Raw genomic sequence first — 26611 nt, 5'->3', positions numbered from 1 at the left:
TCACGCAAGCTACCATAGGGAGCATCCATTTTCCTGCCATACATTATTTTACTCTCTTTATAGGTAGATGTATGAACGGTAAAGATGAAGCCTGTCACATGTGCGTTCCAGATCTTAGTGTTCTCAAGAGTGTTGTATTAGGAGATAAACAATATAACTTGGTGGACATTGTTGCACGTAGGTTGTATCATAACAGTATAAGTGGAGATTTGTTTGGTGGAATTTATGCAACTCGTTTAGCTAATTATCTTGAGGTACCTATACATGAAAATGATATGGAGTTGCCTCCTGCTTATTTAGATTATAATGCTATGATTCGCCATCAGTTTATTGAGAGGAATGAACAGTTCCTCAAGTACCAACTAATCTTTGACAGGCGGCGCACTGTTCACGTTGCCCTCCCAGATTCTACTTTCTTTAACTTTCAGGCAAAAGGGAGATATGTCGTAACCAGGGAGGAGGCGAACGAGTATGAGAGGAGGACGGAAGCAGCTCGCCTCCAAGCTGCAGCTCTTGAGGCAGTAGCTGCTGCATCTCAGTACGACCCCAGTTATAACTTTGCATATCCGCCAGGCCAGCCGTGGCCAAAGACCAACTTAGGCCAAAAGCCTAAGCTTGGGGGAGTACGTATCTCTCACCGACATTACATTCATGTCCACACACTCATGCCAATTGTTGGTGCTCATACTTTTTCATTGTACTATTCATGCTAGTTTATTTTCTGTTTTAAGCCTTCTTCTTGTGTGTTTGAAAAACCTTAAGAAAAACAAAAAAATAGTTGTAGCTTTTAGCTAGTTTACTTTCCATGTTTGTAGTAGTAGTAATTAAAAGAAAACCCAAAAAGATTTCTCGTTCTTCTTTTGCTTGTTGGGAGCTTTCCCGTGTAAATAGTTTTATTTCTTTTCTTTTCTTTGGGGTCGAGAGGAGAAGACCAAGATGAAAATGTTGAGTGGCTCTCATATGCATTATTGTTTATTTAACAAAGAGCCCATATTACCTTGTCTTCTCCCTTGTATTAAATGCTTGCAGATTCCAGCTTAGTCCAATGCATGTGCACTATTACTATTATCCACACCGTTCGGTCATGTAAGTGAAAGGCAATAATGACGATATATGATGGACTGATTGAGATGAGAGAAGCTGGTATGAACTCGACCTATCTTGTTTTTGTAAATATGATTAGTTCATCATTCCTGATTCAGCCTGTTATGAATGAAACATGTTTGCAATGACAATTAGAGATTATAGTTGCTCATGCCATGCTTAATTAGCTAGGAGTATATAATGGTTTACCTTGCGTGCCAACATGCTATTAAAATAGTTGTGATGTGGTATGATAGGGTGGTATCCTCCTTTGAACGATTCGAGTGGCTTGACTTGGCACATGTTCACGCATGTAGTTGAAACAAAATCAACATAGCCTCCACGATATTTATGTTCATGGTGAATTATATCCTACTCATGCTTGCACTCAGTGTTGATTAATTTTAATGCATGTTCATGACTGTTGTCGCTCTCTAGTTGGTCGCTTACCAGTCTCTTTCTAGCCTTCACTTGTACTAAGCGGGAATACTGCTTGTGCATCCACTTCCATAAACCCCAAATTTATTCCGTATGAGTCCATCATACCTTCCTATATGCGGTATCTACATGCCATTCCAAGTAAATTTGTATGTGCCAAACTCTAAACCTTCAAATGGAATTCTTCTTTGTATGCTCGAATAGCTTATGTATCAACTAGGGATGTCTGTATCTTCCATGCTAGGCGGGTTATTCTCAAGAGGAGTGGACTCCACTCCTCACTCACGAGAAAATGGCTGGTCACCGGGATGCCCAGTCCCATGCTTAAACCAAATCAAAATAATTGCAAACAAAACTCCCCCAGGATTGTTGTTAGTTGGAGGCACCCGTTGTTTCGGGCAAGCCATGGATTGATGCTTGTTGGTGGTGGGGGAGTATAAACTTTACCATTCTATTTGGGAACCACCTATAATGTGTGTAGCATGGAAGATATCGAGATCTCTCGGTTGTTATGTTGGCAATGAAAGTATGCCACTCAAAATATTATTCAATCTCTATTTCAAAACTCGAGCTCTAGCACCTCTACAAATCCCTGTTCCCTCTACGAAGGGCCTATCTATTTACTTTTATGTTGAGTCATCATCCTCTTATTAAAAAACACCAGTTGGAGAGCACCGTTGTCATTTGCATGCATTACTATTAGTTTACATTGGGTATGACTATGACTGGATCTCTTTTACCATGAATTACAATGTTTAGTCAGTCCTTGATCTTCAGAGGTGCTCTGCATTTATGTTTTGCGGTCTCAGAAAGGGCTAGCGAGATACCATCTTGTTATATCATATTGCGATTGTTTTGAGAAAGTGTTGTCATCCGAGATTTATTATTATTGCTCGCTAGTTGATTATGCCATTGATTTGAGTAAACACGAGACCTAAGTGTTATTGTGAATATGGTTAGTTCATAATCTTAGCTGAAAACTTGAATGCTGGCTTTACATATTTGCAACAACAAGAGCAAACAGAGTTTGTAAAAGTTTTTTCTTTATCACTTTCAGTTTGTCAACTGAATTGCTTGAGGACAAGCAAAGGTTTAAGCTTGGGGGAGTTGATACGTCTCCATCGTATCTACTTTTCCAAACACTTTTGCCCTTGTTTTGGACTCTAACTTGCATGATTTGAACGAAACTAACCCAGACTGACGTTGTTTTCAGCAGAATTGCCATGGTGTTATTTTTGTGCAGAAATAAAAGTTCTCGGAATGACCTGAAACTTCACGGAGAATATTTTTGGAATTTATAAAAAATAATGGCGAAAGAATCAACACCAGGGGGCCCACACCCTGTCCACGAGGGTTGAGGGCGCGCCCCCCCCCTGGGGTGCCCCCTGCCTCGTGGGCCCCCTGAGGCTCCACCGACCTCAACTCCAACTCTATATATTTACGTTCGGAAAAAATTAGAGAGAAGGATTCATCGCGTTTTACGATACGAAGCCGCCACCAAGCCCTAATCTCTCTCGGGAGGGCTGATCTGGAGTCCGTTCGGGGCTCTGGAGAGGGGAATCTGTCGCCGTCGTCGTCATCAACCTTCCTCCATCACCAGACTATATGATTTTGTAGGGTTAACTTTCTTTTGCCATGTTATTTTGAGAAGACATGATTGCTTTATTAGTATGCTTGAAGTATTATTGTTCTTATGTCGATATTAAACTTTTGATTTGAATCTTATGGATCTGAATATTCATGCCACAATAAATAAAATTATATGGATAAATATGTGAGGTAGCATTCCACATCAAAAATTCTGTTTTTATCATTTACCTACTCGAGGACGAGTAGGAATTAAGCTTGGGGATGCTTGATACGTCTCCAACGTATCTATAATTTTTTATTGTTCCATGCTATTATATTATCTGTTTTGGATGTTTTATATGCATTAATATGCTATTTTATATTATTTTTGGGACTAACCTATTAACCTAGAGCCCAGTGCCAGTTTCTGTTTTTTTCCTTGTTTTAGAGTTTTACAAAAAAGGAATATCAACCGGAGTCCAAACGGAATAAAACTTTATGATGATTTTTCTTGGACCAGAAGACATCCACGGAGCTTGGAGAGGGGGGCAGAAGAGTCCTGAGGGACCCACAAACCCTTAGGCCGCGCCCTAGGGGGCGCCCCTGGCTTGTGGGCCCCTCGGGAGTCCTCCAACCCTAATTCTTGCGCTATAAATTACCAAATATTCCCAAACCAATAGAAGCGTCCACCAAAATACTTTTCCGCCACCGCAAGCCTCTTTTCCCGTGAGATCCCATGTTGGGGCCTTTTCCGGCACCCTGCCAGAGGGGGATTCGATAACATAGGGCATTTATACCAACTTTATTGCCCTTCCAATGAAGCGTGGGTAGTTTATCACAGACCTATGGGTCCATAGCTAGTAGCTAGATGGCTTCCTCTCTCTCTTTGATCTTCAATACCATGTTCTCCTCGATGTTCTTGGAGTTCTATCAGATGTAATATTCTTTTGCGGTGTGTTTCTCGAGATCCGATGAATTGTGGATTTATGATCAGATTATCGATGAATATTATTTGAGTCTTTTCTGAACTCTTTTATGCATGATTAAGTTTCCTTGTATTTCTCTTCGAATTATGGTTCGGTTTGGCCAACTAGCTAGATTGGTTCTTCTTGCAATGGGTGAGGTGCTTAGTTTTGGGCTCAATCTTGCGGTGTCCTCACCCAGTGACAAAGTAGGGGTAGCGAGGCACGTAATGTATTGTTGCCATCAAGGGTAAACAGATGGGGTTTTCATCATATTGCTTGAGTTTATCCCTCTACATCATGTCATCTTACTTAAGGCGTTACTCCGTTCTTATGAACTTACTACTCTAGGTGCATGCTGGATAGCGGTAGATGTGTGGAGTAATGGTAGTAGATGCAGGCAGGAGTCGGTCTACTTGACATGGACGTGATGCCTATATTCACAATCATTGCCTTGGATATCGTCATAACTTTGCGCTTTTCTATCAATTGCTCGACAGTAATTTGTTCACCCACCATATGTTTTCTTTCAAGAGAGAAGCCTCTAGTGAAACCTATGGCCCCCGGGTCTATTTTCCATCATATATTTTCAGATCTATAAACCAAAAAACCCAAAAATACCTTGCTGCAATTTATTTAGATTTACTTTAGTTTGCTCTTTTATTTATCTTTTATACCTATCTCTATTAGATCTCACTCTTGTTTGAGACAGTGAAGGGATTGACAACCCCTTTTTCGCGTTGAGTGCAAGTGTTTGTTAGTTTGTGTAGGTGCATAGATTGGAGACTTACTTGTGCCTCCTACTGGATTGATACCTTGGTTCTTAACTGAGGGAAATACTTATCTCTACTGTGTTGCATCACCCTTTACTCTTGAAGGAAAAAATCAACGCAAGCTCAAGAAGTAGCAATACCTTTTGGCAGGGGGCATGACCCTGGAGTTCCTCTCCGAAACCTCTTCGGACACTACAGACCCCTCGTCGGAATCTGAGCTGTCATCAGGCAGGACCAGCTTGGGTCTGCACTGTTTCTTCGGGGCATGAGGAGGTTGCTCCTCCTCGGCATCATCAGACATCACCCTCTTCTTGGAATGGGAGGAGCCGCTCTCCTCCTCGTCCTCTTCCTACTCCCCCTCTTGAGAGGAGGGAGCCTGGGCGTCTCCGGACTTGTTATCCAGATGTCCCCTTGGGCGGAGGCCTTCCCTGGCCTCCGACACTTCCTTCTTCTTCTTTTCCTTCTTCTTCGGTGCCTTGTACAGCGCCACAGTTAGCATCTCCTCCAGCAGAGCTGGCCGGGGGTCTTCGGGCAGTGGGGCCGAACTGTTGTGTTGGGGATAGTAGCGTGCAATTTCAAAAGAATTCCCTATGCTCACGCAAGATCTATCTAGGATATGCATAGCAACGAGAGGGGGAGAGTGTGTCCACGTACCCTCGTAGACCGAAAGCGGAAGCGTTTGTTAACGCGGTTGATGTAGTCGAACTTCTTCTCATTCCGACCGATCAAGCACCGAACGTACGACACCTTCGAGTTCTGCACATGTTCAGCTCAATGACGTCCCTCGAACTCTTGATCCAGCAAAGTGTCGAGGGAGAGTTTCGTCAGCACGACGGTGTGGTGACAGTGATGGTGAAGTGATCCGCGCAGGGCTTGGCCTAAGCACTACGTGAATATGACCGGAGGTGTAAACTGTGGAGGGGGGCGCCGCACATGGCTAACAATGTTTGTTGTTTGTTCTAGCGGTGCCCCCCCCCATATATATAGGTTGGAAGGGAGGAGAGGCAGCCAAGGGGCGCCCCAAGTAGGAGGAATCCTACTTGGGGTCCTCCCAATTCGGCCTCCCCCTTTCATATTCCTATTCGGAGTAGGAGTGGAAGAGGGGGAAGGGGGAATCCTATTCCCTTTTTCCTTTCCTTCTCCAATTTGGCCAGCCCATATGGGGGGCGCACCAGCCCCTTTTGTGGCTGGTGTGTTTCCCCTCTTGGCCAAGGCCCATATCTTTTGCCGGGGGTGCCCGGAACCCCTTCCGGTGACCCGATAAGTACCCGGTGCATCCTGAAACACTTCTGGTGTCCGAATACCATCATCCTATATATCAATATTTACCTCTCGACCATTTCGAGACTCCTCGTCATGTCCGTGATCTCATCCGGGACTCCGAACAACATTCGGTCACCAAAGCACATAACTCATATAATACAAAATCGTCACCGAATGATAAGCGTGCGGACCCTACGGGTTCGATAACTATGTAGACATGACCAAGACACCTCTCTAGGCGATAACCAATAGTGGAACCTGGATGCTCATATTGGTTCCCACATATTCTACGAAGATCTTTATCGGTCGTACCGTAATGACAACATACATTATTCCCTTTGTCATCGGTATGTTACTTGCCCGAGATTCGATCGTCGGTATCTTCATACCTAGTTCAATATCATTACCGGCAAGTCTCTTTACTCATTCCGTAATGCATCATCCCGTAACTAATTCATTAGTCACATCGCTTGCAAGGCTTATTATGATGTGCATTACCGAGAGGGCCCAGAGATACATCTGCGATACTCGGGGTGACAAATCCTAATCTCGATCTATGCCAACCCAACAAACACCTTCGGAGATACCTGTAGAGCATATTTATAATAACCCAGTTACGTTGTGACATTTGATAGCACATAAGGTATTCCTCCGGTATCCGGGAATTGCATAATCTCATAGTCAAAGGAATATGTATATGCCATGAAGAAAGCAATAGCAATAAAACTTAACGATCACTATGCTAAGCTAACGGATGGGTCTTGTCCATCACATCATTCTCCTAATGATGTGATCCCATTCATCAAATGACAACACATGTCTATGGCTAGGAAACTTAACCATCTTTGATTAACGAGCTAGTCTAGTAGAGGCTTACTAGGGACACGGTGTTTTGTCTATGTATCCACACATGTATCAAGTTTCCGGTTAATACAATTCTAGCATGGATAATAAACATTTATCATGATATAAGGTAATATAAATAACGACTTTATTATTGCCTCTAGGGTATATTTCCTTCAGTCTCCCACTTGCACTAGAGTCAATAATCTAGTTCACATCGCCAGGTGATTTAACACCAATAGTTCACATCTTTATGTGATTAACACCCATAGTTCACATCGCCATGTGGACTACACCCAAAGGGTTTACTAGAGTCAATAATGTAGTTCACATCACTATGTGATTAACACCCAAAGAGTACTAAGGTGTGATCATGTTTTGCTTGTGAGATAAGTTTAGTCAACGGGTCTGTTACATTCAGATCAGTATGTATTTTGCAAATCTCTATGTCTACAATGCTATGCACGGAGCTACTCTAGCTAATTGCTCCCACTGCCAATATGTATCCATATTGAGACTCAGAGTCATCCGCATCAGTGCCAAAGCTTGCATCGACGTAACCCTTTACGACAAACTCTTTGTCACCTCCATAACCGAGAAACATTTCCTTAGCCCTCTTAGGTAACTAAGGATAACTTTGAACGTTGTCTAGTGATCCACTCCTGGATCACTATCGTACCCTCTTGCCAAACTCATGGCAAGGTACATAATAGGTCTGGTACACAGCATAGCATACTTTATAGAACCTATGTCTAAGGCATAGTGAATGACTTTCATTCTCTTTCTATTTTCTGCCGTGGTCAGGTTTTGAGTCTTAATCAACTTTACACCTTGCAACACAGGCAAGAACTCCTTCTTTAACTGTTCCATTTTGAACTACTTCAAAATCTTGTCAAGGTATGTACTCATTGAAAAATCTTATCAAGCGTCTTGATCTATCTCTATAGATCTTGATGCCCAATATGTAAGCAGCTTCACTGAGGTATTTCTTTGAAAAACTCCTTTCAAACACTCCTTTATGCTTTCCAGAAAGTTCTACATCATTTCCGATCAACAATATGTCATTCACATATACTTATCAGAAAGGTTGTAGTGCTCCCACTCACTTTCTTGTAAATATAGGCTTCACCACAAGTTTGTATAAAACCATATGCTTTGATCACCTTATCAAAGCATATATTCCAACTCCGAGATGCTTGCACCAATCCATAGATGGATCCATAGAGCTTGCACACTTTGTTAGCACCTTTAGGATTGACAAAACCTTCTGGTTGCATTATATACAACTCTTCTTTAATAAATCCATTAAGGAATGGAGTTTTGATATCCATTTGCTAGGTTTCATAAAATGTGGCAATTGCTAACATGATTCGGACAGACTTAAGCATCCATATGAGTGAGAAAATCTCATCGTAGTCAACACCTTGAACTTGTCGAAAACCTTTTGTGACAATTCAAGCTTTGTAGATAGTAACACTACCATCAACGTCCGTCTTCCTCTTGAAGATCCATTTATTCTCTATGGCTTGCCAATCATCGGGCAAGTCAACCAAACTCCATACTTTGTTCTCATACATGGATCCTATCTCAGATTTCCTGGCCTCAAGCCATTTTGCGGAATCTGGGCTCATCGTCGCTTCCTCATAGTTCATAGGTTCGTCATGGTCTAGTAACATGACTTCCAGAACCGGATTACCGTAGCATTCTGGTGCGGAACGTGCTCTGGTTGACCTACGAGGTTCGGTAGTTACTTGATCTGAAGCTTCATGATCATTATCATTAGCTTCCTCTCTAGTTGGTGTAGGCATCACGGGAACGGTTTTCTATGATGAGCTACTTTCCAATTCGAGAGAAGGTACAATTACCTCATCAAGTTCCACTTTCCTCCCACTCACTTCTTTCGAGAGAAACTCCTTCTCTAGAAAGGATCCATTCTTAGCAACAAAGATCTTGCCTTCGGATCTGTGATAGAAGGTGTACCCAACAGTTTCTTTTGGGTATCCCATGAAGACGCACTTCTCCGATTTGGGTTCAAGCTTATCAGGCTGAAGCCTTTTGACATAAGTTTTGCAACCCCAAACTTTAAGAAACGACAGCTTAGGCTTCTTGCCAAACCACAATTCATATGGTGTCGTCTGCTACCTCTTGAGCACTGCGTTGGTTTTCCCTTGAAGAGGAAAGGGTGATGCAGCAAAGTAGCGTAAGTATTTCCCTCAGTTTTTGAGAACCAAGGTATCAATCCAGTAGGAGGCCACACACGAGTCCCTCGCACCTACACAAACAAATAAATCCTCGCAACCAACGCAATAAAGGGGTTGTCAATCCCTTCACGGTCACTTACGAGAGTGAGATCTGATAGATATGATAAGATAATATTTTGGTATTTTTATGATAAAGATGCAAAGTAAAGAAAGTAAAATAAAAACGGTGTCAGAAATAGCTTGTTGTCGGGAAATTAATATGATGGAAAATAGACCCGGGGGCCATAGGTTTCACTAGTGGCTTCTCTCACGAGCATAAATATTACGGTGGGTGAACAAATGACTGTTGAACAATTGACAGAACTGAGCATAGTTATGAGAATATCTAGGTATGATCATGTATATAGGCATCACGTCCGAGACAAGTAGACCGACTCCTGCCTACATCTACTACTATTACTCCACACATCGACCGCTATCCAGCATGCATCTAGAGTATTAAGTTCATAAGAACAGAGTAACGCCTTAAGCAAGATGACATGATGTAGAGGGATAAACCCCATCTTGTTATCCTCGATGGCAACAATACAATATGTGCCTTGTTGCCCCTACTGTCAGTGGGAAAGGACACCGCGAGATTGAACCCAAAGCTAAGCACTTCTCCCATTGCAAGAAAGATCAATCTAGTAGGCCAAACCAAACTGATAATTTGAAGAGACTTGCAAAGATAACCAATCATACATAAAATAATTCAGAGAAGATTCAAATATTGTTCATAGATAAACTTGATCATAAACCCACAATTCATCGGTCTCAACAAACACACCGCAAAAGAAGATTACATCGAATAGATCTCCATGAGAGAGGGAGAGAACATTGTATTGAGATCCAAAAAGAGAGAAGAAGCCATCTAGCTAATAACTATGGACCCGAAGGTCTGAGATAAACTACTCACACATCATCGGAGAGGCTATGGTGTTGATGTAGAAGCCCACCGTGATCGATGCCCCCTCCGGCGGAGCTCCGGAACAGGCCCCAAGATGGGATCTCACGGGTACAGAAGGTTGCGGCGGTGGAATTAGGTTTTTGGCTCCGTATCTGGTAGTTTGGGGGTACGTAGGTATATATAGGAGGAAGGAGTACGTCAGTGGAGCAACAGGGGGCCCATGACAGTGGAGGGCGCGCCCTGGGGGGTAGGCGCGCCCCCTACCTCCTGCCCTCCTGTTTGATGTCTTGACGTAGGGTCCAAGTCCTCTGGATCACGTTCGTTCCGAAAATCACGTTCCCGAAGGTTTCATTCCGTTTGGACTCTGTTTGATATTCTTTTTCTGCGAAACTCTGAAATAGGCAAAAAAACAGCAATTCTGGGCTGGGCCTCCGGTTAATAATAAAGCCCAATAATGTCCAAAACAGAATATAATATAGCATGGAACAATAAAAAATTATAGATACGTTGGAGACATATCAAGCATCCCCAAGCTTAATTCCTGCTCGTCCTCGAGTAGGTAAATGATAAAAACAGAATTTTTGATGTGGAAAGCTAGTTGGCACAATTTCAATGTAATTCTTCTTAATTGTGGTATGAATATTCAGATCCGAAAGATTCAAGACAAAAAGTTTAATATTGACATAAAAATAATAATACTTCAAGCATACTAACTAAACAATTATGTCTTCTCAAAATAACATGGCCAAAGAAAGTTATCCCTACAAAATCATATAGTCTGGCTATGCTCTATCTTCACCACACAAAATATTTAAATCATGCACAACCCCGATGACAAGCCAAGCAATTGTTTCATACTTTTGACGTTCTCAAACTTTTTCAATCTTCACGCAATACATGAGCATGAGCCATGGACATAGCACTATATGTGGAATAGAATGGTGGTTGTGGAGAAGACAAAAAGTAGAAGATAGTCTCACATCAACTAGGCGTATCAACGGGCTATGGAGATGCCCATCGATAGATATCAATGTGAGTGAGTAGGGATTGCCATGCAACGGATGCACTAGAGCTATAAGTATATGAAAGCTCAACAAAAGAAACTAAGTGGGTGTGCATCCAACTCGCTTGCTCACGAAGACCTAGGGCATTTTGAGGAAGCCCATCATTGGAATATACAAGCCAAGTTCTATAATGAAAAATTCCCACTAGTATATGAAAGTGATATCATAGGAGACTCTCTATCATGAAGATCAGGGTGCTACTTTGAAGCACAAGTGTGGTAAAAGGATAGTAACATTGTCCCTTCTCTCTTTTTCTCTCATTTTTTTATATGGGCCTTCTTTTTTATGGCCTCTTTTTTTCTTCCGGAGTATCATCCCGACTTGTGGGAGAATCATAGTCTCCATCATCCTTTCCTCACTTGGGACAATGCTCTAAAAATGATGATCATCACACTTTTATTTACTTACAACTCAACAATTACAACTCAATACTTACAACAAAATATGACTCTATGTGAATGCCTCCGGCGGTGTACCGGGATATGCAATGAATCAAGAGTGACATGTATGAAAGAATTATGAATGGTGGCTTTGCCACAAATACAATGTCAACTACATGATCATGTGAAGCAATATGACAATGATGGAGCGTGTCATAGTAAACGAAACGGTGGTAAGTTGCATGGCAATATATCTCGGAATGGCTATGGAAATGCCATAATAGGTAGGTATGGTGGCTGTTTTGAGGAAGGTATATGGTGGGTGTATGATACCGGCGAAAAGTGCGCGGTATTAGAGAGGCTAGTAATGGTGGAAGGAAGAAAAGTGCGTATAATCCATGGACTCAACATTAGTCATAAAGAACTCATATACTTATTGCAAAAATCTACAAGTTATCAAAGCAAAGTATTACGCGCATGCTCCTAGGGGGATAGATTGGTAGGAAAAGACCATCGCTCGTCCCCGACCGCCACTCATAAGGAAGACAATCAATAAATAAATCATGCTCTGACTTCATCACATAACGGTTCACCATACGTGCATGCTACGGGAATCACAAACTTTAACACAAGTATTTCTCAAATTCAAAACTACTCAACTAGCATGACTCTAATATCACCATCTTCATATCTCAAAACAATTATCAAGCATCAAACTTCTCATAGTATTCAACACACTCATAAGAATTTTTCTTTTTCCTTTACTAATCTTGAATGCCTATTATTGTTAAAGCAAACTACCATGCTGTATTGTAGGACTCTCAAAATAATCTAAGTGAAGCATGAGATAACAATAGTTTCTATAAAACAAATCCACCACCATGCTCCAAAAGATATAAGTGAAGCACTAGAGCAAAAACTATATAACTCAAAAGATATAAGTGAAGCACATAGAGTATTCAAATAATTTCCGAATCATGTGTGTCTCTCTCAAAAGGTGTGTACAGCAAGGATGATTGTGGTAAACTAAAAAGCAAAGACTCAAATCATACAAGACGCTCCAAGCAAAACACATATCATGTGGTGAATAAAAATATAGCTCCAAGTAAAGTTACCGATGGAAGTAGACGAAAGAGGGGATGCCTTCCGGGGCATCCCCAAGCTTTGGCTTTTAGGTGTCCTTAGATTATCTTGGGGTGCCATGGGCATCCCAAATCTTAGGCTGTTGCCACTCCTTGTTCCATAATCCATCAAATCTTTTACCCAAAACTTGAAAACTTCACAACACAAAACTTAACAGAAAATCTCGTGAGCTCCGTTAGCGAAAGAAAACAAAAGACCACTTCAAGGTACTGTAATGAACTCATTCTTTATTTATATTGGTGTTAAACCTACTGTATTACAACTTCTCTATGGTTTATAAACTCTTTTACTAGCCATAGATTCATCAAAATAAGCAAACAACACACGAAAAAACAGAATCTGTCAGAAACAGAACAATCTGTAGTAATCTGTAACTAACGCAAACTTCTGGAACTCAAAAACTTCAGCCAAAATAGGACGACCTAGAAAATTTGTTTATTGATCAGCAGCAATTGGAATCAATATTTTATCACGTTCTGGTGATTTTTAACAATTATTTTTGTGAACACAAAGTTTCTGGAATTTTCAGCAAGATCAAATAACTATCATCCAAGAAGATCCTATAGGTTTAACTTGGCACAAACACTAATTAAAACATAAAAAGACATCTAACCAGAGGCTAGATCAAAGATTTATTCCTAAACAGAAGCAAAAAGCAAAAAACTAAAAATAAAATTGGGTTGCCTCCCAACAAGCGCTATCGTTTAATGCCCCTAGCTAGGCATAGATAATTTCGATGATGCTCACATGAAAGACAAGAATTGAAGCACAAAGAGAGCATCATAAAGCATATAAAAAAACACATCTAAGTTTGACATACTTCCTATGCATAGGCATCTTATAGGCAAACAAATTATCATAGCAAGCAAAAACTAGCATATGCAAGGAAGCGGAAAGAAACAATAGCAATCTCAACATAACGAGAGGTGATTTATTATCATGAAAATTTCTACAACCATATTTTCCTCTCTCATAATAATTACATGTGGGATCATAAGCAAATTCAACAAAATAGCTATCACATAAAATATTTTCAACACGATCCACATGCATGCAAAGTTGACACTCTTCCAAAATAGTGGGATTAACATTAACTAAAGTCATGACCTCTCCAAACCCACTTTTTATCAAAAATACAATAAGATTGAACATTCTCCAAATATGTGGGATCTAAAGTTGACGCTCTTCCAAACCCACTTTCAATATTATTTCAAAGACTATTATCAATCTCATATTCATCATGGGGCTTAAATAGATTTTCAAGATCAAAAGAAGAATCACCCCAATCATGATCATTGCAACAAGTAGTAGACATAGCAAAACTAGCATCCCCAAGCTTAGGGTTTTGCATATTATTAGAACAATTGACATCAAGAGAATTTATAGTAAAATCATTGAAATCATGCTTTTCATTGAAGGAACTATCAAGCATGGGTGCAATAGCAACGATCTCATTTTTAACATAAGGAACTATAGCAAATTCGTCTTCATAAATATTGGCATCATGGCCACAAGAATAGCAAGCATCATGTTCATCAAGGGATATTTCAACCAAATCATCGGAATCATCATTATCTATAGATTCATGCATATCATTATTTTCTTCCAAAGCAACGGTCATTCTTTCAATAAATTCTTGGATATAGACATTATGAGCAAAGTTTTCATTGCAATATTTAAGTATGACGGAATTTTCAGATTTGTTGAGAGTAAAATCATACTTTTGAATAAAAGAAGCAACTTCATGAGCACCCTTAAAAACGACAAATTCTTCAATTTGTTCGATATCATAGTAGCTATAAACACCCTTTGCATAAGAAGATAAGATTTCATTATCATTGAACTCACATAAGTAGGGAAGGTGTTTTTTAGGGTTCTTAGAGCAACAAGTAAAATCACAAATTTCACAAAGATTTCAAGCATAGCATAGCAAACTATTTATATGATACCATAAGAGCTTCCCTTTTTCAGACAAACGATGACGTGCAAAATGAGCATGCTCATCTAAAGATTTCCCATCAACTAGGCTAGTTGGGGTTTCAGCACGAGCGCATAAGGATCGAAGATGATCCAAGTAGAACACTTTAAGTGGATCCATATCAATAGATTTTCAGCAAGCGAAGATGCAAGCATATAGAAGGCACATGGCAACACGAGAAAACAAGAATCGAGCGAAAAAGAGGCGAACGGAAAAGAGAGAGGGCGAATAAAACGGCAAGGGTGAAGTGGGGGAGAGGAAAACGAGAGGCAAATGGAAAATAATGTAATGCGGGAGATAAGGGTTTGTGATGGGTACTTGGTATGTTGACTTTTGCGTAGACTCCCCGGCAACGGCGCCAGAAATCCTTCTTGCTACCTCTTGAGCACTGCGTTGGTTTTCCCTTGAAGAGGAAAGGGTGATGCAGCAAAGTAGCGTAAGTATTTCCCTCAGTTTTTGAGAACCAAGGTATCAATCCAGTATGAGGCCACGCACGAGTCCCTCGCACCTACACAAACAAATAAATCCTCGCAACCAACGCAATAAATGGGTTGTCAATCCCTTCACGGTCACTTACGAGAGTGAGATATGATAGATATGATAAGATAATATTTTTGGTATTTTTATGATAAAGATGCAAAGTAAAGAAAGTAAAATAAAAACGGCGTCAGAAATAGCTTGTTGTCGGGGGATTAATATGATGGAAAATAGACTCGGGGGCCATAGGTTTCACTAGTGGCTTCTCTCGTGAGCATAAATATTACGGTGGGTGAACAAATTACTGTTGAGCAATTGACAGAATTGAGCATAGTTATGAGAATATCTAGGTATGATCATGTATATAGACATCACGTCCGAGACAAGTAGACCGACTCTTGCCTGCATCTACTACTATTACTCCACACATCGACCGCTATCCAGCATGCATCCAGAGTATTAAGTTCATAAAATTAGAGTAATGCCTTAAGCAAGATGACATGATGTAGAGGGATAAACTCATGCAATATGATATAAACCCCATCTTGTTATCCTCGATGGCAACAATACAATACGTGCCTTGCTGCCCCTACTGTCACTGGGAAAGGACATCGCAAGATTGAACCCAAAGCTAAGCACTTCTCCCATTGCAAGAAAGATCAATCTAGTAGGCCAAACCAAACTGATAATTCGAAGAGACTTGCAAAGATAACCAATCATACATAAAATAATTCAGAGAAGATTCAAATATTGTTCATAGATAAACTTGATCATAAACCCACAATTCATCAGTCTCAACAAACACACCGCAAAAGAAGATTACATCGAATAGATCTCCACGAGAGAGGGAGAGAACATTGTATTGAGATCCAAAAAGAGAGAAGAAGCCATCTAGCTAATAACTATGGACCCGAAGGTCTGAGATAAACTACTCACACATCATCGGAAAGGCTATGGTGTTGATGTAGAAGCCCTCCGTGATCGATGCCCCCTCTGGCGGAGCTCCGGAACAGGCCCCAAGATGGGATCTCACGGGTACAGAAGGTTGCAGCGGTGGAATTAGGTTTTTGGCTCCGTATCTGGTAGTTTGGGGGTACGTAGGTATATATAGGAGGAAGGAGTACGTCGGTGGAGCAACAGGGGGCCCACGAGGGTGGAGGGCGCGCCCTGGGGGGGTAGGCGCCCCCCCTACCTCGTGCCCTCCTGTTTGATGTCTTGACCTAGGGTCCAAGTCCTCTGGACCACGTTCGTTCCGAAAATCACGTTCCCGAAGGTTTCATTCCGTTTGGACTCCGTTTGATATTAATTTTCTGCGAAACTCTGAAATAGGCAAAAAACAGCAATTCTGGGATGGGCCTCCGGTTAATAGGTTAGTCCCAAAAATAATATAAAAGTGTATAATAAAGCCCAATAATTTCCAAAACAGAATATAATATAGCATGGAACAATCAAAAATTATAGATACGTTGGAGACGTATCATCGTCTCAACGGATTTAGACGGTGCCCTATTTAACATGAATGCAGCTGTCTCTAATGCATAACCCCAAAACGATAGTGGTAAATCAGTAAGAGACATCATAGATTGCACCATATCTAGTAAAGTACGGTTACGATGTTCGGACACACCATTACGCTGTGGTGTTCCAAGTGGCATGAGTTGTGACACTATTCCACATTGTTAAATGAAGGCCAAACTCGTAACTCAAATATTCGCCTCCGCGATCAGATCGTAGAAACTTTATTTTCTTGTTACGATGATCCTCCACTTCACTATGAAATTCTTTGAACTTTTCAAATGTTTTAGACTGGTGTTTCATTAAGTAGATATACACATATCTACTCAAATCATCTATGAAGGTCAGAAAATAATGATACCTGCCGCGTGCCTCAACACTCATCGGATCACATACATCGGTATGTATTATTTCCAATAAGTCATTGGCTCGATCCATTGTTCCGAAGAACGGAGTTTTAGTCATCATGCCCATGAGGCATGGTTCGCAAGTATCAAATGATTCATAATCAAGTGATTCCAAAAATCCATCCGTATGGAGTTTGTTCATGCGCTTTACTCCAATATGACCTAAACGGCAGTGCCACAAATATTTTGCGCTATCATTATCAACTTTGCATCTTTTGGCATCAATATTATGAATATTGTATCACTACGATCGAGATTCAATAAAATATTCACATTGGATGTATGACCATTGAAGGTTTTATTCATGTAACCAGAATAACAATTATCCTCTGACTTCAATGAATAATTGTATTGCAATAAACATGATCTAATCATATCCATGCTCAACGCAAACACCAAATAACATTTATTTAGGTTCAACACTAATCCCAAAGGTAGAGGGAGTGTGCGATGGTGATCGTATCAACCTTGGAATAACTTCCAACACACATCGTCACTTCGCCCATAACTAGTCTCTGTTCATTCTGCAAGTCCTGTTTTGAGTTACTAATCTTAGCAACTGAACCGGTATCAAATACCCAGGGGTTACTATGAACACTAGTAAAGTACACATCAACAACATGTATATCACATATACCTTTGTTCACTTTGCCATCCTTCTTATTCGCCAAGTATTTGGGGTAGTTCCGCTTCCAGTGACCATTTCCTTTGTAGTAGAAGCACTCAGTTTCAGGCTTGGGTTCAGCTTTGGGCTTCTTCACGGGAGTGGCAACTTGCTTACCATTCTTCTTGATGTTCCCTTTCTTTCCCTTTGCCCTTTTTCTTGAAACTAGTGGTATTATTTAACCATCAACACTTGATGCTCTTTCTTGATTTCTACCTTCGCTGATATCAGCATCGCGAAGAGCTCGGGAATCATTTTCGTCATCCCTTGCATATTATAGTTCATCACGAAGTTCTAGTAGCTTGGTGATAGTGACTAGAGAACTTTGTCAATCACTATCTTATCTGGAAGATTAACTCCCACTTGATTCTAGTGATTATAGTACCCAGACATTCTGAGCACATGCTCACTGGCTAAGCTATTCTCCTCCATCTTATAGGCAAAGTACTTGTCAGAGGTCTCATACCTCTCGACAGGGGCATGAGTCTGAAATATCAATTTCAGCTCTTGGGACATCTCATATGCTCCGTGGCGTTTCAAAACATTTTTGAAGTCCCGGTTCTAAGCCGTAAAGCATGGTGCAATAAACTATCAAGTATTCATCATTACGAGCCTGCCAAAACGTTCATAACATCTGCATCTGCTCCTGCAATAGGTTTGTCACCTAGCGGTGGATCAAGGACATAATTCTTCCGTGCAGCAATGAGGATAATCCTCAGATCACGGACCCAGTCTGCATCATTGCTACTATCATCTTTCAACTTATTTTTCTCTAGGAACATATCAAAAATTAACGGGGAGCTATATTGCGAGCTATTGATCTACAACAAAATTTGCAAATACTATCAGGACTAAGTTCATGATAAATTAAGTTCAGTTAATCAAATTACTTAAGAACTCCCACTTAGATAGACATCCCTCAAGTCATCTAAATGATCACGTGATCCATATCAACTAAACGATGTATGATCATCACGTGAGATGGAGTAGTCTTCAATGGTGAACATCTCTATGTTGATCATATCTACTATATGATTCATCTTCGACCTTTCGGTCTCCAGTGTTCCGAGGCCATGTCTGTACATGCTAGGCTCGTCAAGTTTAACCCGAGTATTCCGCATGTGCAAAACTGTCTTGCACCCGTTGTATGTGAATGTAGAGCCTATCACACCCGATCATCATGTGGTGTCTCAGCACGAAGAACTTTCGCAACGGTGCATACTCAGGGAGAACACTTATACCTTGAAATTTAGTTAAGGGATCATCTTATAAAGCTACCGTCGTACTAAGCAAAATAAGATGCATATAAAAGATAAACATCACATGCAATCAAAATATGTGACATGATAAGGCCATCATCATCTTGTGCCTTTTATCTCCATCTCCAAAGCACCGTCATGATTTCCATCATCACCGGCTTGACACCTTGATCTCCATCGTAGCGTCGTTGTCGTCTCGCCAACTATTGCTTCTACAACTATCGCTAACGCATAGTGATAAAGTAAAGCAATTACATGGCGTTTGCATTTCATACAATAAAGCGACAACCATAAGGCTCCTGCCAGTTGCCGATAACTTTTAAAAAACATGATCATCTCATACAATAACGTATACCACATCATGTCTTGACCATATCACATCACAACATGCCCTACAAAAACAAGTTAGACGTCCTCTACTTTGTTGTTGCAAGTTTTACGTGGCTTCTACGGGCTTCTAGTAAGAACCGTTCTTACCTACGCATCAAAACCACAACGGTGATTTATCAAGTTTGCTGTTTTAACCTTCAACAAGGACCGGACGCAGTCAAATACGATTCAACTAAAGTTGGAGAAACAGACACCCGTTAGCCACCTTTATGCAAAACTAGTTGCATGTCTGTCGGTGGAACCGGTCTCATGAACATGGTCATGTAAGGTTGGTCCGGGCCGCTTCATCCAACAATACCACCGAATCAAAATAAGACATTGGTGGTAAGAAGTATGATGATCACCGCCCACAACTCTTTGTGTTCTACTCGTGCATATCATCTACGCATAGACCAAGCTCGGATGCCACTGTTGGGGAACGTAGCATGCAATTTCAAAAAAAAATCCCTACGCTCACGCAAGATCTATCTAGGAGATGCATAGCAACGAGAGGAGGAGAGTGTGTCCACGTACCCTCGTAGACCGAAAGCGGAAGCGTGTGTTAACGCAGTTGATGTAGTCGAACTTCTTCTCATTTCGACCGATCAAGCACCGAACGTACGGCACCTCTGAGTTCTGCACACGTTCAGCTCGATGACGTCCCTCGAACTCTTGATCCAGTGAAGTGTTGTGAGAGAGTTTCGTCAGCACGACGGTGTGGTGACGGTGATGGTGAAGTGATCCGTGCAGGGCTTCGCCTAAGCACCACGTGAATATGATTGGAGGCGTAAACTGTGGAGGGGGCGCCGCACACGGCTAACAATGTTTGTTGTTTGTTCTAGCAGATCCCCCCCCCCACATATATATAGGTTGGAGGGGAGGAGAGGCAGCCAAGGGGGCGCCCCAAGTAGGAGGAATCCTACTTGGGGTCCTCCCAATTCGGCCTCCCCCCTTTCATATTCCTATTTGGAGTAGGAAGGGAAGGGGGGGAAGGGGGAATCCTATTCCCTTTTTCCTTTCCTTCTCCAATTTGGCCAGCCCATATGGGGGGCGCACCAGCCCCTTTGTGGCTGGTGTGTTTCCCCTCTTGGCCCATAAGGCCCATATATTTTGCCGGGGGTGCCCGGAACCCCTTCCGGTGACCCGATAAGTACCCGGTGCATCCCGAAACACTTCCGGTGTCCGAATACCATCATCCTATATATCAATATTTACCTCTCGACCATTTCGAGACTCCTCGTCATGTCCGTGATCTCATCCGGGACTCCGAACAACATTCGGTCACCAAAGCACATAACTCATATAATACAAAATCGTCATCGAACGTTAAGCGTGCGGACCCTACGGGTTCGAGATCTATGTAGACATGACCGAGACACCTCTCTGGGCGATAACCAATAGCGGAACCTGGATGCTCATATTGGTTCCCACATATTCTACAAAGATCTTCATTGGTCGTACCGTAATGACAACATACGTTATTCCCTTTCTCATCGGTATGTTACTTGCCCGAGATTCGATCGTCGGTATCTCCATACCTAGTTCAATCTCGTTACCGGCAAGTCTCTTTACTCATTCCGTAATGCATCATCCCATAACTAATTCATTAGTCACATTGCTTGCAAGGCTTATTATGATGTGCATTACTGAGAGGGCCCAGAGATACCTCTCCGATACTCGGAGTGACAAATCCTAATCTCGATCTATGCCAACCCAACAAACACCTTCGGAGATACCTGTAGAGCATCTTTATAATCACCCAGTTACATTGTGACGTTTGATAGCACACAAGGTATTCCTTCGGTATCCGGGAGTTGCATAATCTCATAGTCAAAGGAATATGTATATGCCATGAAGAAAGCAATAGCAATAAAACTTAACAATCATTATGCTAAGCTAATGGATGGGTCTTGTCCATCACATCATTCTCCTAATGATGTGACCCTGTTCATCAAATGGCAACACATGTCTATGGCTAGGAAACCTAACCATCTTTGATTAACGAGCTAGTCTAGTAGAGGCCTACTAGGGACACGGTGTTTTGTCTATGTATCCACACATGTATCAAGTTTTCGGTTAATACAATTCTAGCATGGATAATAAACATTTATCATGATATAAGGAAATATAAATAACAACTTTATTATTGCCTCTAGTGTTGGGGAACGTAGCATGCAATTTCAAAAAAAAAAATCCTATGCTCACGCAAGATCTATCTAGGAGATGCAGCAACGAGAGGGGGAGAGTGTGTCCACGTACCCTCGTAGACCGAAAGCTGAAGCGTTCAACGCGGTTGATGTAGTTGAACTTCTTCTCGTTCCGACCGATCAAGCACCGAACGTACGACACCTCCGAGTTCTGCACACGTTTAGCTTGATGACGTCCCTTGAACTCGTGATCCAGCAAAGTGTCGAGGGAGAGTTCTGTCAGCATGACGGCGTGGTGCGGTGATGGTGAAGTGATCCGCGCAGTGCTTCACCTAAGCACTACATGAATATTACCGGAGGTTTAAACTGTGGAGAGGGGCACGCACACGGCTAACAAACATTGGTGTGTGTTCTAGGCGCCCCCACCCCATGTATATATAGGTGGGAGAGGGAGGGAAGCAGCCTTGGGGCGCCCCAAGTAGGAGGAATCCTACTTGGGGACCTCCTCCAATTCGGCCTCCCCTTTTCCTTATGTCCGGAGGGGGGAAGGAAAGAGGGGAGAGGGGAAAGGAAGGGGGAATCCTATTCCCTCTATTTCCTTTCCTCCTCCCCTTTTCCTTTCTCCACTTAGATCGGCCATATGGGGGCGCACCAGCCCACAAGGGGCTGGTCTGTCCTGCCCTAGGCCCAATAAGGCCCATATCTTTGCCGGGGGGTGCCCGGAACCCCTTCCGGTGACCCGATACGTACCCGGTACCCCCGGTTCACTTCCGGTGTCCGAATACTATCATCATATATATGAATCTTTACCTCTCGACTATTTCGAGACTCCTCATCATGTCCGTGATCTCATTCCGGACTCCGAACAACATTCGGTCACCAAATCACATAACTCATATAATACAAAATCGTCATCGAACGTTAAGCGTGCGGACCCTACGGGTTCGAGAACTATGTAGACATGACCGAGACACCTCTCTGGTCAATAACCAACAGCGGAACCTAGATGCTCATATTGGTTCCCACATATTCTACGAAGATCTTTATCGGTCATACCGTAATGACAACATACGTTATTCCCTTTGTCATTGGTATGTTACTTGCCCGAGATTCGATCGTTGGTATCTTCATACCTAGTTCAATCTCGTTACCGGCAAGTCTCTTTACTCGTTCCGTAATGCATCATCCCGCAACTAACTCATTAGTCACATTGCTTGCAAGGCTTATTATGATGTGCATTACCGAGAGGGCCTAGAGATACCTCTCTGATACTCGGAGTGACAAATCCTAATCTCGATCTACGCCAACCCAACAAACACCTTCGAAGATACCTGTAGAGCATCTTTATAATCACCCAGTTACATTGTGACGTTTGATAGCACACAAGGCATTCCTGTGGTATCCGGGAGTTGCATAATCTCATAGTCAAAGGAATATGTATATGACATGAAGAAAGCTATAGCAATAAAACTGAACGATCATTATGCTAAGCTAACGGATGGGTCTTGTCCATCACATCATTCTCCTAATGATGTAATCCCGTTCATCAAATGACAACGCATGTCTATGGTTAGGAAACTTAACCATCTTTGATTAACAAGCTAGTCTAGTAGAGGCTTACTAGGGACATGATGTTTTGTCTATGTATCCACACATGTATCAAGTTTTCGGTTAACACAATTCTAGCATGAATAATAAACATTTATCATGATATAAGGAAATATAAAATAACAACTTTATTATTGCCTCAAGGGCATATTTCTTTCATCTAGGGCATATTTCCTTCATGTTGATCTTCTTGGCCTTCTCGAGCCAGCCCTGTGGAAGTAAAAGAACGGGGGACAAATCTCCTGGAATGCGAACATCTGAACTTAAAGCGGATATGAACTTTGTTACCTCCTTTGGGGGGGGTGCGGTGTCGAGGCCGATGTCCTCCTCCTTGGCCGGCAACGCCTTTTGAGGCTTAAACAACATCTTCCACAGCTTGTCGTGGGTGGTGTCGTAGAAGTATTGTACGGTGGCCGGGTCCTTGAGCTTGTAAGACCACATTGGGGTGGCCCTTTGTTGGCAGGGGAGGAGGCGGCGATAGAGCATCACCTGCACCATGTTGGTCAGCTTGGCGCCCGCCATTATCATGTTGGAGATGCACTTCTGCAGTGACTCCACCTCCGTGGTGGACCCCCAGTCAAGACCCTTCTTGGTCCATGAGGTTAGCCTCGCCGGGGGTCTGGATCTAAGTTCAGGAGCCACCGTCCAGGCTGCATCCCGTGGTTCTGTGATATAGAAACACTCCTTCTGCCAGACCTTGACAGTATCAATGAGCGTGCCCTCCGGCCACTCGACTCGGGCGAGCTTGCTGATCATTGCCCCACCGCAATCCGCCTGCTGGTCGTCGACTATCTTCGGCTTGAAGTTGAAGACCTTCAACCACAAGACGAAGTGCGGCTGGACTCGCAATAAAGCCTCACGGATGACGACGAAGGCCGAGATGTGGAGGAAGGAGTTCGGGGCCAGATTGTGGAAATCCATCCCATAGAAGAACATCAGGCCCCTGACGAAGGGGTGGAGCGGGAAGCCCAGTCCCCAGATTGATTGATTTGTATGATTTTGGATAAATAGATCTCTCGATAAAACAAAATAAATTAAATAAACAAAAAGTGCAGCAAGGTATTTTTGGGTTTTTAGAATTATAGATCTGAAAACAAAAGCAAATAAAAATAGATCTCGAAGCAAATATGATAAAGAATAGACCCGGGAGCCGTAGATTTCACTAGTGGCTTCTCTTGAGAAAATAGCATATGGCGGGTAAACAAATTACTGTTGGGCAATTGATAGAACTTCAAATAATTATGACGATATCCAGGCAATGATCATTATATAGGCATCACGTCCAAGATTAGTAGACCGACTCCTGCTTGCATCTACTACTATTACTCCACACATCGACCGCTGTTCAGCATGTATCTAGTGTATTAAGTTCACGGAGAAACGGAGTAATGCAATAAGAATGATGACATGATGTAGACAAGATCTATTCATGTAGGAATAGACCCCATCTTGTTATCCTTAATAGCAACGATCAATATGTGTCTTGCTGCCCCTTTTGTCACTGGGAAAGAACACCGCAAGATCGAACCCATCACAAAGCACCCCTTCCCATGGTAAGAAAAATCAATATAGTCGGCCTAGCTAAACCAAAGATTCAAAGAAAAAATACGAGGCAATAAGTAATCGTGCATATAAGAGATCGAAACTCAAATAACTTTCATGGATAGAATAGATCTGATCATAAACTCAAAGTTCATCGGATCCCAACAAACACACCGCAAAAAGAGTTACATCAAATAGATCTCCAAGAGACCATTGTATTGAGAATCAAAAAGAGAGAAGAAGCCATCTAGCTACTGCCTACGGACCCGTAGGTCTACAATGAACTACTCACGCATCATCGGAGAGGCACCAATGAGATGATGAACCCCTCCGTGATGGTGTCTAGATTGGATCTCGTGGTTCTGGAACTTGGCGGTGGCTGGAATTGTGTTTCGTCGACTCCCCTAGTGTTTCTGGAATATTTGGGAATTTATAGGGCGAAGAGGCGGTGCAGGAACCCACCGAGGTGGGCCCCCAGGCACGCCCAGGTGGGTTGTGCCCCCCTTGGGGCACCCCTCTAGTACTTCTTTGGCCCATCTTGTGTCTTCTGGTCCCGAAAAAATCTCCAAAAAGTTTCACTGCGTTTGGACTCTGTTTGGTATTGATTTTCTGCGAGTAAAAACAAGCAAAAAAACAGCAATTGGCACTGGACACTATGTCAATAGGTTAGTCCCAAAAAATGATATAAAGTTGCTATAAAATGGTTGTAAAACATCCAAGAATGATAATATAACAACATGGAAAAATCAAAAATTATAGATATGTTGGAGACGTATCATCATCCCCAAGCTTAATTCCTGCTCGTCCTCGAGTAGGTAAATGATAAAAATAGAATTTTTGATGTGGAATGCTGCCTAACATGTTCATCACATAATCTTTTCCTTTGTAGCATGGACATATGGAATTTTATATGATTCAAAGCAATAGTCTAGTTTTGACATGAAGACTTCAATACTCAAGCATATCAACAAGCAACCAAGTCTTTCAAAATATCAACACTAAAGCAAGTTATCCCTAGCCCATCATGCTCGATCATTGATCCATTCATGAAACACACTCGCATATTAGCTACAACCAATGCTCAAGTACGATCATAGTGCCCCTTAGTTGGTGCTTATAAGAGAAGATGGAGACTCGAATAAAAATTGCATAAAGTAAATAGAAAGGCCCTTCGCAGAGGGAAGTAGGGATTTGTAGAGGTGCCAGAGTTCAAAGTGAAAGAAAATGAGAGATAAAAATTTTGGGTGGCATACTTTTCCCATCAACGAAAATGACCGAGTAATTCCCAACACTTTCCATGCTAGATATATCATAGGTGTTCCCAAACAGAAAATAAAGTTTATTCCTTTTTCCACCATTCTTTCACTTTCCATGGCTAGCCGTATCCATGGGTGCCTTCCATACCAACACTTTCCAAGGAATTTATTATTTGACAACATAAAGTAAATTTCTTTTTCAGGGACTGGGCATCCCTAATACCTTTGTCGTACTCTTGTGCAATCACAAGTGAATAAACACTCATCTTGAGAATAACACATCTAGCATGGAAAATATTGGCCACCCCCTGTCGCTTCATGAGCGGAACGAGCACACAAAAGGGAAATTATTTTGAAAATTAGAGATGGCACATACAAATTTGCTTAGAATGGCACGGAAATACCGCATATAGGTAGGTATGGTGGACTCATGTCGCAAAACTGGTTTAAAGGGTTTTGGATGCACAAGTAGTAATCATACTTAGCACAAGTGGAGGCTAGCAAAAGATTGAGAGGCAACCAACCAAGAAACAAAAAATATCATAAGCGAGCATTAAGCATAACTAACACCGAATGCACCATAAGTAGGATGTAATTTCATTGCATAACTATTGACTTTTATGCTTGCATAGGGAATCACAAACCTTAGAACCAATATTCTTACTTAAGCATAATTACTCGTCAACATGACTCATATATCACTATCATCATATCTCAAAACTAT

This window comes from Aegilops tauschii, chromosome 2 (genome assembly GCF_002575655.3).
Source record: "Aegilops tauschii subsp. strangulata cultivar AL8/78 chromosome 2, Aet v6.0, whole genome shotgun sequence".
Taxonomy (NCBI): domain Eukaryota; kingdom Viridiplantae; phylum Streptophyta; class Magnoliopsida; order Poales; family Poaceae; genus Aegilops; species Aegilops tauschii.
Note: the sequence above shows the minus strand (reverse complement) of the source record.